Consider the following 12733-nt stretch of genomic DNA (forward strand, 5'->3'; position numbering starts at 1 on the left):
GTTTTGGGTCCAGCCTGGGTGCCCTTGAGGATGCAAGCCTGAGCTGGTCCCAGGGGACAGCGTCTAATTCTGGAGAGGCCTGCTGCTCTCTGCTGCCCCCTAGTGGAATATTCTCACAAGGCGCTCCAGGCCCGCCGTAAGAGACCAGGATGGCGGATGGCGGCTAAAACTGGGGACTGGGTGTGAAGGAGAGTTTCACTGGTTAGGTTCACGTGTAAGGAAAAACACTCAAGATCTATAGAAAATTCATGCACTCCAGCCCTTCATCTGAAGTTTCAATTCCTGCTACAGCATCTCTATATGTGACTGTCTCCGTTCCTGGTGGCCCACCTTGAAGAACCCATCATTCTCCTGAATAATAAAAATCTTGTTAACGCTTTGCTGAAATCAGGCTTATCCTATTTTTCAAATCTGTTCATTTAGCAGTTCCATTTAAAGAGTTCATACAATTTGGCATGGCCTATTCTTAGTAAATCCCAGCTCGGTCCCAGCAATTACGGCCTCCTTTTGTATATGTGAGCACAGTATGCTGGATAAGAGATCTGGTGTCAGAGCTCCCTGGGTTGAAATCCCAGCTCCAATACTTAGAGTGAGAGTACCTTCCACCTTATGTTGTGGGGAAGAAGGTGACAGCCCTATACAGTGCCTGTCACAGAACCCAGTGAGGGGTAGCTGTCTTGTTAATTTCTAAGTTCTCACAATTCATTCATTCAATAATTTGCTCTAGACTTGACCTGGGACAGCTACCAAGCCCTGTAGTTTGCTGACTGTATTCTTTGTGATTTCTCAAGTGCTATCGTGTAGGGGAGACAACACGCACAGTTTCAGCCCATTGGGGTCCCAGCAGGTGGTGGGGGAAAATCCAGTCTCACCCCGGGGCGCACTGGGATGCCACAGGCTAAAGTGCAGGTGCTTTTGGTAGATCACACTGTCCGCAGAAAAGCAAAACCTCTTTGCTTCCAGTAGGTCTAAACTTTTCACCAACCACAGCAAGAACCAAAAACACAGGCAACAAACTTTGCACCGTGAGATAAATCAGAGATAAGAGAGTCACACTGACTGGCGTGGTCCCCTAAATAAGAAAACATGGACTATTTCCCAAAAACCTGGGCTCCTGAACAAAAACCGCTTTATCCCCGATTTTTGCTATGTTGCTGGCTGGGGATATGTCAGGAACTTTGTGAATGTAACAGATGTATGAGGGAGTTGCTGCTTTCTTACCATGCAGGGACTAATGTAAACTTGTAATCTTGGTAATATTGTATATTTTTCCCTTAAGTCTTTGTTTTTTATTTGGTGAGCCAATCCTTTTGAAGTCTGATGATTCCCTTGCTGTCTTTGAAGAAGAACTTTTCTTTTCTTTCCTTCCTCCCCTCCCTCCCTCCCTCTCTCTCTCTCTTTCCTTTTCTAAATGCTTCTTTCTCTGAGTATTCCTTTGAGACTTGTCATGCCTGGGTCATCCTAAAATGCAAAATCTCAAAGGTGTCTTGCCTGGGACTCTTTGTTATTAGGTTATGATTAAAAAATTGATTTTGACATACTATTAGACTTACAAGAAGTGGCAAAAATAGTAGAGTGGGTTCCCATATGCCCTTTATTCAGCTTCCCCTAATGATGAACATGTTATATTACCAACCCAGGAAATTAACATTGGTATTAGCTCAATAACAGACTTCATTCAGATTTTTACAAGCTTTTATGTACACTATTTTTTGGGGGAGGGAGGATGTGGGTGTATAATTCTATGAAATATTATCACATGTGTAGATTTGAGGAAACAAGGACACATCACCATAAAGAAAGTCTGTGATGTTACCCCTTTATAGTCATGCCCTCCCCCTATCCTAACCTGACAACCTGCTGATCTGTTCTTTATCACTATAACTTTGTCATTTCAAAAATGTTATATAAATGGAATCATATGGTATGTAAACTTTTGAGATTGGCTTTTTTCACTTAGCATAATGCTTTTGCAATCCACTCAAGTTGTTGTATGTATCTATGTTTTTTTCTTTTTTCTTTTTTTTTAAAGATTTTATTTATTTGACAGAGAGACAGCGAGAGAGGGAACACAAGCAGGGGGAGTGGGAGAGGGAGAAGCAGGCTCACCTAGCAAGGAGCCCAATGCGGGGCTCGATCCCAGGACCCCGGGATCATGACCTGAGCCGAAGGCAGACGCCCAACGACTGAGCCACCCGGGCGCCCCGTGTTTATTTTTCTTCTGGAGGAGTATCCCACTGTATGACACACCACATGCGGGAGGATATTTGGGTCCTTTCCTGTTTTTGGCTGTTACCAGTGGAGTCAGCCTGGACACTTGTGTACAGCTTTCGTGTGTGAATATAAGTTTTATTTCTGTAGATTTAGGGGACCATCTTAGGCTGTAAACTGTGTTTGCAACTGCATTTATAAAATTACTGGCATTAAGTTGTGCTTCTTGAGTTTTCCTGGGTGAATGAGAAAAGACCAGAGGTCACTTAATATCTAAGTGATGCATTTAGGCCAAGTGAGGTAAAATATACACCGTGATACTTGATGCCACTGATTGCTGACTGTGCTTAAAACAGAGGCAGGTGATAAGAGACTTGAGCCGTCACCAAGCCCCTGGTAGCCCAGACCTGCCAACCTCAAAAGCATTTGTGTGGGAGGATCACAGCCATGTTGTGAAGAGTGATTTTGTACCAGCAGAAAAACATCATGCATCCCATTGTATTAAAACAATTGTTCATTTGGATTTTTATTGGTTTTACAGTTTTGTGTTTATTTCATTTGTAAATTTGCTTTCATTTTATGGCTGTGGACCAGCACAGAATCAGCTCAACGACTCAATAAAACCACTGCTGGGGGCGCCTGGGTGGCTCAGTCGTTAAGCGTCTGCCTTCGGCTCAGGTCATGATCCCGGGGTCCTGGGATCGAGCCCCGCATCGGGCTCCCTGCTCTGCGGGAAGCCTGCTTCTCCCTCTTCCACTCCTCCTGCTTGTGTTCCCTTTCTAGCTGTCTCTCTCTCTGTGTCAAATAAAAAAAAAAAAAACACAAAAAAACCCCCAAAAAACCACTGCTGTCTATGTGATTTAGTGGTGGTGGTGGTATGGAAGAAAGTCACAGGAAAACACAAATACACCTGTATTTTAAAAAGGCTATAAGGATGGGGATTTATACCATGTTTTATATTTGTATGTATTAATATAGTTCATATACTGGATCAAACAGGGGTACACATAAAAGTGGCTTAAACAAAAGTAGAAGGTCTACTCTCTCATAAATGTCTGAGCGCAGAGGTGGTCCAGTAGTGTAGTCTCATCCAGAGACCCGAGTTCCTTCTAGCTTGCTTCTTTACCTTCTCTTAGATTGGCGCTTCTCAAATTTAAAGTGAACGTGAATCACCGGCAGATCTTGTTTAAATGAAGGATCGGCTTCCCTCGGTCTGGGGGCCTGAGATTCTGCATTAGCGCAAGCGCCCAGGTGACGCCGATGTTACCCGTCCACAGAACCCACTGTGCGCAGTGAGGTCCGGGAGTGTGGCCTTCACTGGCATGCTTGAAGTTGATTTATCACTTCTTTGGATTTCCAGCCTGTGGGAAGGAGTATAGAATGAAGGGAAGGGTAGGCAGCTTCCTTATGAGAACATGATCTGGAAGTTGTGTGTGTTCTCTCCGCTTCTTACAGGCTGGAACGTGGTCATAGGACCATAATGAGTTGTTTTCAATCAGCAATAATCGCGCCTCGGAGAAACCTCATTGGCTACGATATTGCCACTGCGCAAAGCTAGGACCATAATGAGTTGGAAGGGAGGCTGGGAAATGTAGGCTGTAGGTAAAATTTGAGGCATTTTATTAACTAAAAGGAAGATGGGGGGAGTGCCTGGGTGGCTTAGTCGGTTAAGCATCTGACTCTTGATTTTTTTTTTTAAATTTTATTTATTTATTTGGGGGCGAGAGAGAGAGAGAGAGAGAGAATAAGTGGGGGGAGGGGCAGAGGGAGAGGGAGAAGCAGACTCCCTGCTGAACAGGGATCCATCCCAGGACCCTGAGATCATGACCTGAGCCAAAGTCAGATGCTTAACTGACTGAGCCACCCAGCACACCCTGCTCTTGATTTTGACTCAGGTCATGATCTCCGGGTGGTGAGATCGAGCCCTGTGGTAGGCTTGCCCTGGGTTTGGAGCCTGCTTAAGATTCTCTCTCTCTGCCCTCCCCTCCCCCAAAAATAAATGAAAGGAAGATGGGGAGGACAAATATAAGGGAATTACTGGCAGTCTCTGCTACAGTCTGTAAAGAGAATTTAAGCCAACGCAGGGTCTGTGAGAATTTTTCTCCTTTTACATTACTGATGACTGAGGAACAGTAATCTAAAGTATAATCCAAAGTACATACCCCCTTAGCATTCACATGCGACTTTGCTTACATTTTCCATGCTATCTCTCCCCAAGAACACAGTTTGTGCCAGTTCCTTTTTTAAGATTTTATTTATTTATGAGAGAGAGCGAGCACGAGCAGGGGGAGCAGCAGGGAGAGGGAGAGGGAGAAGCCGATTCCGCACTGAGCACAGAGCCCATCGCGGGGCTCGATCCCGGGACCCTGAGATCATGACCTGAGCCAAAGGCAGATGCTTACATGACCGAACCACCCAGGCGCCCCGGTGCCAATTCTTTTGGATGATTTGCTTTTACCCGAACAAACATCTCTTATACTCCACTTGATATTCCCTTTGTCCTTCTCTGTTTGTCATTTGTACCCTTATTAGGGCTAGCTGGTAAAGCTGTGTTCCTGGGCAAAAGAGGGCACCCCTCGTCACAGTCAGGGATCTGCAAATTTGTGTTTTTTTTACAGAGAGCTCTCGAGAGAATGGATAGGTAAGTACAAATGACGACTTCTCTTATCTTTCAGAACTTCTGCTCTCCTGATGGGAGCCACTAAGTCCATTTTCATAATTGAGAGGCATGACTCTAGATTTTTTTTTAAAAAAGATTTTATTTTTTTATTTGAGAGAGAGAATGAGATAGAGATAGAGAGAGAGCATGAGAGTGGGGAGGGTCAGAGCTCGGAGAAGCAGACTCCCCGCCGAGCAGGGAGCCCGATGTGGAACTCCATCCTGGGACTCCAGGATCATGACCTGAGCCGAAGGCAGGCGCCCCGTGAAAGGCATGACTCTAGATTTTAAACCCTGTTCATTCCCCAGCCCCACTGCCACACACTGAGTAAGGCCCACATAGGGATAATGAGTTCTTGCTGTGTGGAGATTCTAGGACAAACCTAGAAGCTAAGTGGCCTAGATTCTATTGGAAGATGTTATTGACTCATTGGGAAGTCTTTAGATATTCAACTTCATTAACTCCCTTACAGAATGCTAGTTTACTTCTTTAAGTTAGACTGGAATTTGTAACAGGCTAAGGTTTTCCTTTCTTTGAGAATATCTTAAAGATACAAATCATCAAAATTGAGTGTGGGGTGTGTGTGTGGTGTGTGTGTTAGAAGAAATATAAAATTCCCTTTAATGTTTTAATTTTTTCCCTTGGCTTTGTCTTCCTAGTTAGAATCAAATGCTCAAGAAAATTTTCCCTGATGCAATCATGCTTCAAGTGGTGTTTCCTTTAGGAAACAAGGCAAGTCAACAACAAAAATTAGCCAGAGGATTTAAAGAATTCACTGTATTTCCCCATTCTTTTTATTCTTATTTATTTTTTAAAAGATTTTATTTATTTGAGAGAGGGGGGCAGTGGTAAAGCACAAGCAGGGGGAGGGGCAGAGGGAGAGGGAGAAGCAGACTCCATGCTGAGCAGGGAGCCCGATGCGAGGCTTGATCCCAGGACCCTGAGATCATGACCTGAGCCAAAGGCAGACGCTTAACCGACTGAGCCACCCAGACGTCCCATTCCCATTCTTTTTAGTTCTATTTTTCTAATCTTTTTATCCTCTTTATATCAGGAGCTCATCATTGCTTTTTGTGGGGGTGACAATATCATCACTGTATTATCCATTTTTTTGGTGTGTCTAATTGTCTCATTGATTCATTTACCTAAAAAATAATTCTATGAATAAAAATAAAATGTCCTAAAAACCCTCTACTTCACACAAGGACCAACTTCCAGAAAAATAAGTACTTTTGACCCCATTCTCTGTATTCTCTGCCTTCGATATGCGTGCTGGTTGGTTAAGCTGGGGAGTGACTCCCTGAGTCAGTGACTGTAGTCAGCCTGAGTCTGAAAAGGACCTAATCTCTGGCAGCCTTTTCTCGTTCTTTAAGTTGAATCCCTCTGTTCTTTCCTGAGAAAGCAGGCTTCCTACTTTGGATTGTCTGGGTCAATGCCAGGAGCTTTGTCATGACAAAAGAGATGGAGGTATGAACAAGAAGCTTTCAGTGCATTTGGTCAATATTTACTTAGCACCACTGTGACATTATCAAGAGTCTAGCCCCTGGCAACTAAGTGCTTTCAGATTTAAGGGCAGACAAAAATAATGAGAAGACAAAAAAATAATGTTCAAACTGGGCTACAGGAAATTCTTTGGTTACCTGGTTGTTCTTCTAGCACAGTCTGTCCAGTTGTATCCGGGACAGTTTTCCTTTCTAGCATCTTTCCAAATTTTGACTTTTGGCAGAGCTGTGTCTCGCAGGATGGGCTCCCTGGTGGTGACACTGGACCAGCAGGGTCTCCCTGGTCTTCCCTGTGGAGAGTGAGCTAAGAAGGAGTTAAGTTTTCCTATACGTCACTCTGGGGGCAGTGCAGGGGAAAGAATGGAAAAGAGTCAGGCCCGGCTCTGTTGTGTAGCATAAGGGTACCTCAGTTTCCATCTGTAAAATGGGGATAAGAACACTTGCCTCATCAGGTGGATGTCACGATTAAGTAGAAGCGGAAGGAAGGAAGCATGCAAAATGATCTGAGCAGTGCCAGGCATGAAGTAGGTGTTTGCTTATTTCTCCTTTGTCCTCCTTGTAAGCCTCCAGCAGGACCGAGCACTTTCAGAACAATGCCCTTTCTCTCTGGAAAAAGACTATGTCATTTGTTAAGCTGCTCCAGTGGCCCAGTCAGTAGACTAAGAATTATGGTCCCCAGAGTCAATCGACCTATTGTTATGAAATTGCCTTGGCCCTGCTAGTTTCTGGAGTTGTCATTTTGCACTGTAATTGATTTACGGTTTTCTTCCTACCCTTCTCTTGCCAATGTTGTTACTGGTCCAGGGCACTAGATGGCGCCATTTTACCAAGTATAGATGGCTCCTACCGCAAAACCTGTTCTTAGGACTTGTCCAGTGCTATAAAAAAGACAGTTCTTACAGCATGGGTCAGCATAGCCGTATATTCCAGCACCTCAAAGAAATCCCTTTACAATCCTGCGTTTCTTTCATTTATCATAGCGGGTGTGTAGTGCTTAGAAGTCACCCAGAAGTTAACATCTGTGATTTGGTTCCATGGTTTAGGTAGGAGAGCAAGAAAACTTGGAGTAGATTCAAAGAGAAACCATGAATCTGGTTGGAATGAGAAAATGGAGTATATGAGGAGAGGTCAAATAAATGTGGATTACTTGGTGTTTCAGGGATGGTTAGGCAATGTCTTGGTGGGCTCTAACAATGAAGTGTTCCTAGGGAAGATGGTGAGCAGCTGTTATTCTCCACCATGGAGTAGAATAGAATAAGAAGAAATGGACTTATTGACCACAGGAGAGGTATGTTAGTCACAAGGAAGAATGTCTGAAACCAAGAGTATGTAATATCATAATGAGGAAAATTAAAATTTTTCTTTGCCTCTTTTTTTTTAATTTTTTAAAGATTTTATTTTTTATTTATTTATTTGAGACAGAGAGAATGAGAGAGAGAGCATATGAGAGGGGGGAGGGTCAGAGGGAGAAGCAGACTCCCTGCCGAGCAGGGAGCCCGATGCGGGACTCGATCCCGGGACTCCAGGATCATGACCTGAGCCGAAGGCAGTCGCTCAACCAACTGAGCCACCCAGGTGCCCTCTTTGCCTATTTTTTTGAAGATTTATTTATTTATTTGAGAGAGAGAGCGAGAGAGAGGGAGAGGGGCAGAGGGAGAGAATGAGAATTGCAAGCAGACTCCCTCCTGAGCACGGAGCCCAACGTGGGGCTCAATCCCATGACCCTGAGATCATGACCTGGGGAAGAAATCAAGAGTCGGACACTTAACCAACTGAGCCACCCAGTCGCCCTGCCTAATTTGTTTTTAATATTGATAAAGTCTCAACATGTCCAGATCCGATTATTTGCGGTCCCACTAGAAGATGGAAGAATTTTCTCTCCCCTATTATGGTGCTTATTTGATGCCTGAAATGATATAGGCTAGGTTGATGTTCATTGCAGCCCATTGGCACAGGACTGGATATGACTTAACAGCAGATTAGCAATGATTTCAGAAGTGTTCCATTAGTGTGTGTGTGTGTGTGTGTGTATGTAATATTAGAGGTCTGTAGTGTCACCAGCATTTTTTCTTGGTTTCTAAAATATTTCTGTAAGGGCTGGACTAGAGGGGTGACAATGACCATAGGAGAAGAGAGAATCAGATGTCTTCCTTGATACTTATTTTTGAACCTCTCATCTGTTACTTATATGATACCTTAGACTTTTGTTTGTTTGCTATTTCTTATTTACACCTGTAATATCTGGCAGATCAGTATGCAGAGGATTAGTTTATAGTCATCATAGTCATGATGATATATCAAGTTCACAGGAGGGCGCCAAAATTTTTTAAAATTTTCTCCACAGACTCACCCTTGGTCCATCTAGAAAGTCCACCTTGGGGGCACCTGGGTGGCTCAGTTAAGTGTCTGCCTTTGGCTCAGATCATGATCCCAGGGTCCTGGGATAGAGCCCTGCGTCAGGCTCCCTGCTCCGCGGGAAGCCTGCTTCTCCCTCCCCCTTCTACAGCTCCCCCGGTTTGTGCTCGATCTCTCTGTCTCATAGATAAAATCTTAAAAAAAAGAAAAGAAAAGAAAAGAAAAGAAAGTCCACCTTGGATGAGTCTCGTTTCTTCCTCTCCTGCCCCACAAAACTGGCAGCCTTTCCCCAGGGTCCCAGTTTCAAACTGGAGGAATGGCATATGACTTTTCAGGTCCTTCCAATTCCTGAGAGCAGATAATATGTAAGGCAGTAAAACCTGACATTGCTGATAATGACTACTCGTCATTGCTTAACTTAGCTGTGTTAAACTAACAGTGCTTTATCTTTCCAAAGACCGTTTACAAGGAAGGGGTGAGGTGGAGATATGATGAAAGAGGGTGCTGGCGATGGAAGATTGGGATGAGGTGGGGAACAAAAAATAGTCCAGCTATTTTCTTCCTTGCTGATTATAAATACAATGGATGTTCATTGTAGAAAATTTGGAAAAAATACAGACTAGTATTAAAAAAACCTATTCATAATTCTACTACTTATAGGTAACTAAAATTAATATTTTGAAATATTTCCTTCTACATAGCTACAGGAAGTTGGAAAAACGGAGCCAGCTATTTGTAGAGAGCTGATCTAGGAGATCCCTGATGGGGCTGAAAGATGAATTGAAGAAGCAGGAATGATGAGTCTTGTGTATGTGAATCACTGGGTGGAGAAAATCTGTTTTCAGGGAGAAAAGTGAGATAGGGATTCAGAAAGAAAAAGGAAGACTCTTGATCTCTGAGGGTGACAGACAGCAAGAGTGGCCCCCAGGTTTCTTGTGCTTCTCCTGTTCCCAGGGCCCAGGATTGAGCCAAGAGCCTGTCCTAGGTTCTGTGAGCAGGTGCTCAGCAGCCTTTCAATCACTCAGAAAGGGGGATTTCATTAGTGAAACCAAAATCTCTGACCAGATTAGCCACACAAAATAATAGGTGCATAATAATTACTTCCTGTTACTGGGTATTATTGAAGACTGATGAATCACTGAGCTCTATCACTGAAACTAATAATACACTATATGTTAATTAAGTGAATTTAAAAAATAAACAAAAGAATAGTTACTTGCTGTTACTAACTGCATGGAGAGTTCCCTCTTACACTCTCACGTCCACTGTGCTGTATGATGTTGATCTGCTGCTCAGACCCCCTTGGATTCCTCTTAACCTGATTCACTGTGCTTCATTTCCAAGAGCCAGTGCCCATGACTCTTTTTTTTGGAGGACTGTCCTAGACCACTGGGACCCAGCTTAAACCTGCATGCATAAAAAGCTGGAAGTGCTTGAAAATGTGTGCCCTGCTGGGGGTCATCCTCAATCAGTGATGGGTGGGGAAGGGCTCTCTGGCTCTCTTGCCCTGGCTTGCAACAACTCTGAAGCCTAACATCCTCTCCAGGCTTCCCCTGCAGGACCATGCCGAAGCTATCCTCTGTGGGACTGTGCCTGAGATGGCACCTATGATAGAGAGCTTCCAAAGTGGCTCCCAATCACCCCTGCCCCCTGGTATTCACTTGTGGAATCCACTCTCCTCGAGTGTAGGATAGACAGAGTGACTTGCTTTTGACCAGTAGGATACAGCAAAGGGGATGGGGTGTCATTTTCATGATTAGGTTTCAACAGTTTTGACTTCTGTTCTGCTAGCCTTCTCTCTACTGCTTTTGCAGCTCCCATGCTTTGGTTGGAGAGGCAAGCTGCCTTGTCAGAGAGGCATGCATGGCCAGGAACTGTGGACTGCCTCTGGCCAACAGCCAGCAAGGAACCGAGGCCCTCAGCCCAACAGCCCATATGGAACTATGTGCTGCCAACATACACTGAGTGAGTGCGGGGCTGTATCCTTCTCAGGTTGACTCTCAGATGAGACTACAGACCCTGGGCCAACACCTTGATGATAGCTTTGTGAAGGATCATGAAGCAGGGGCCTTAGCTAAGTTGTGCCTGGATTCCTGACTCATGGAAACTCTGAGATAATGAGCGTATGTTGGTTTTTGATGCCAGGTGTTGGGGTAATTTGTTATGCTGCAAGAGAGAGCTAATACAGTGTTTTGCTTGGCTTCCTCCTTTCCCTGTCTCATTCCCACAATTCTCTTACCAGTTTTTCCAGTGGACTCTTAATACATCACTTGCACACGGACCTTGCAGAAGGCAGGATGGTATTCCAAAGTTGGATAACGCACCAGCCAGATGGCAGCAAGGGCCATTACTGTAATAGGTGGAATGCTGTAGCATGACATACTGGAGTAGTATAGCCTTATGACTACTCACACTTGGACCTGGGATGAATTGAGATGGGGGAAATAGATTGAAGGGGAGGTTCTTGTTTACACACCATCTCTAGTATTTGAGAGATTTGAGAGAAATAGTAATTAAAAGGACCATGGATGAGTTGGTTGACTTTGGGTGCCTACTAATGCATGGAAGGGAGAAAATGACAAGTTTATTACCCAAAACAAATTATGGTGTGAAAATCTGAAGGCCTCCAGTGCAGCAACCAGAGAGCAGACCATGTTTAAGAGAAAGCTCAGGATCTGAGTGTAGGAGCAGCATGACTTGAGAGAACAGTACATTAGCAGCTCTTCTCGTGTGAAAGTTGAGATCATGATAGGGAAGGTGTGAGACCTTGAGACTTAGAATAAGGACTGTTGGATGCACTAGAGACCTTGGATCACCAGATTCCCTCAAACCCTCTGGGTCTTTAGAAATGGACCATTTCCTCTTGCTGGAAGCACCTGCTCCTTGTCTGAAGACTATGCTGAGGTGGCAACTGAAGCAGATGCTTTAAGACTGTGCATGCTGTCCTCATAATCTGTCCCCACCTCCCTCCCTGGCATTAGACTAATGATTTGGGTCAAACATTATCAGGTCCCAATAGGGGACCTGCAGAAGGAGAGAGGACCCAAGCTGCTAAAACTGGCTAATAAACACCAGCACATTAGCCTGGGGAGAGTTCTTGAGATTGATGGCCTGGGAGTGAGATTATAGAGTTAGATAAGGAGAGAGTTATTTACTATGAATATACTCTCCTGGGATTCAGAATCTAATGTTCTAGCAAGAGCTCCTGGAGCCAGTCTCCATGTGCTGCTGGATAGGTGCCGGAAGCTTGGCAAAAATGATGGCCCACACTGAAGGACATGGAAAGACCAGAACTGCCTTTGGCATAGTGGCAAGCAAGGAATCAGAAGTCTCAGAGCAGTGAGCAGATGTGCTAGTTATCAACTTATTGTCTCAGCCCCAAAGTCATTTTCCCTCCCCTGCTTTGCAGTTTTGGAGGTGGGCTGTGTAATTATCTCTCCTTTGCCATCTGGTACAATATGATGCTTTGGCAATAGAAGGTGTAGAAAGGATACTGGACAGCATAAGGGAGGAAGGAGCTTCTCTTCCCAGTTTTGGTGTGCTTTTTTTTTTTTTCATTTTCTTTTTCTTCTGATGGTGTGGCTGCTACCAGTGGACAGAGGCCCATTGGCGCTTACTGTGCCATAGAGCCGCAGTGATCCTATTATAATTATGGAGGAAAAGGATGGGCCTTCTACTAGAATATTGCTTCATCCATACAGCAGAAAACAACAACAATAACACTAACAGAATGAGCTCCAGATCTAATGGCCAACAGCCTGAACTGAGTGGCCACAATGGAGAGTCATGGCCATTTACCCATTTTCCAGACCCAGACTCAGATTTCCTTGACTGAAGGGCAGCTGGGTCCTCTGGTAGAGGATTCTGGAATGTTGCCACAAGTATAGACTGCAAATCTTACCCCAAGCCTTCCCTAATGGGACTGGTGGCCATTTACTAGAGTGACTGTGTACTGAGGAAAGGTCAAATCCAGACCTTTTGGCTATTACTAGACACTGTCTCTGTA

General features: G+C 44.4%; 1 protein-coding gene and 1 pseudogene across 7 annotated transcripts in view; one reads left to right on the top strand and one right to left on the bottom strand.

Moving 5' to 3' along the window:
• Positions 1–12733, top strand: part of SPTSSA (serine palmitoyltransferase small subunit A) — a 975882-nt gene that overhangs the window by 76279 nt on the left and 886870 nt on the right. The window lies entirely within an intron of this gene.
• Positions 3684–3767, bottom strand: LOC115940566 (U4 spliceosomal RNA; annotated as a pseudogene).

The sequence above is a fragment of the Leptonychotes weddellii genome, chromosome 9 (genome assembly GCF_054177405.1).
Source record: "Leptonychotes weddellii isolate Sample4059 chromosome 9, ASM5417740v2, whole genome shotgun sequence".
In the NCBI taxonomy this organism is placed as follows: domain Eukaryota; kingdom Metazoa; phylum Chordata; class Mammalia; order Carnivora; family Phocidae; genus Leptonychotes; species Leptonychotes weddellii.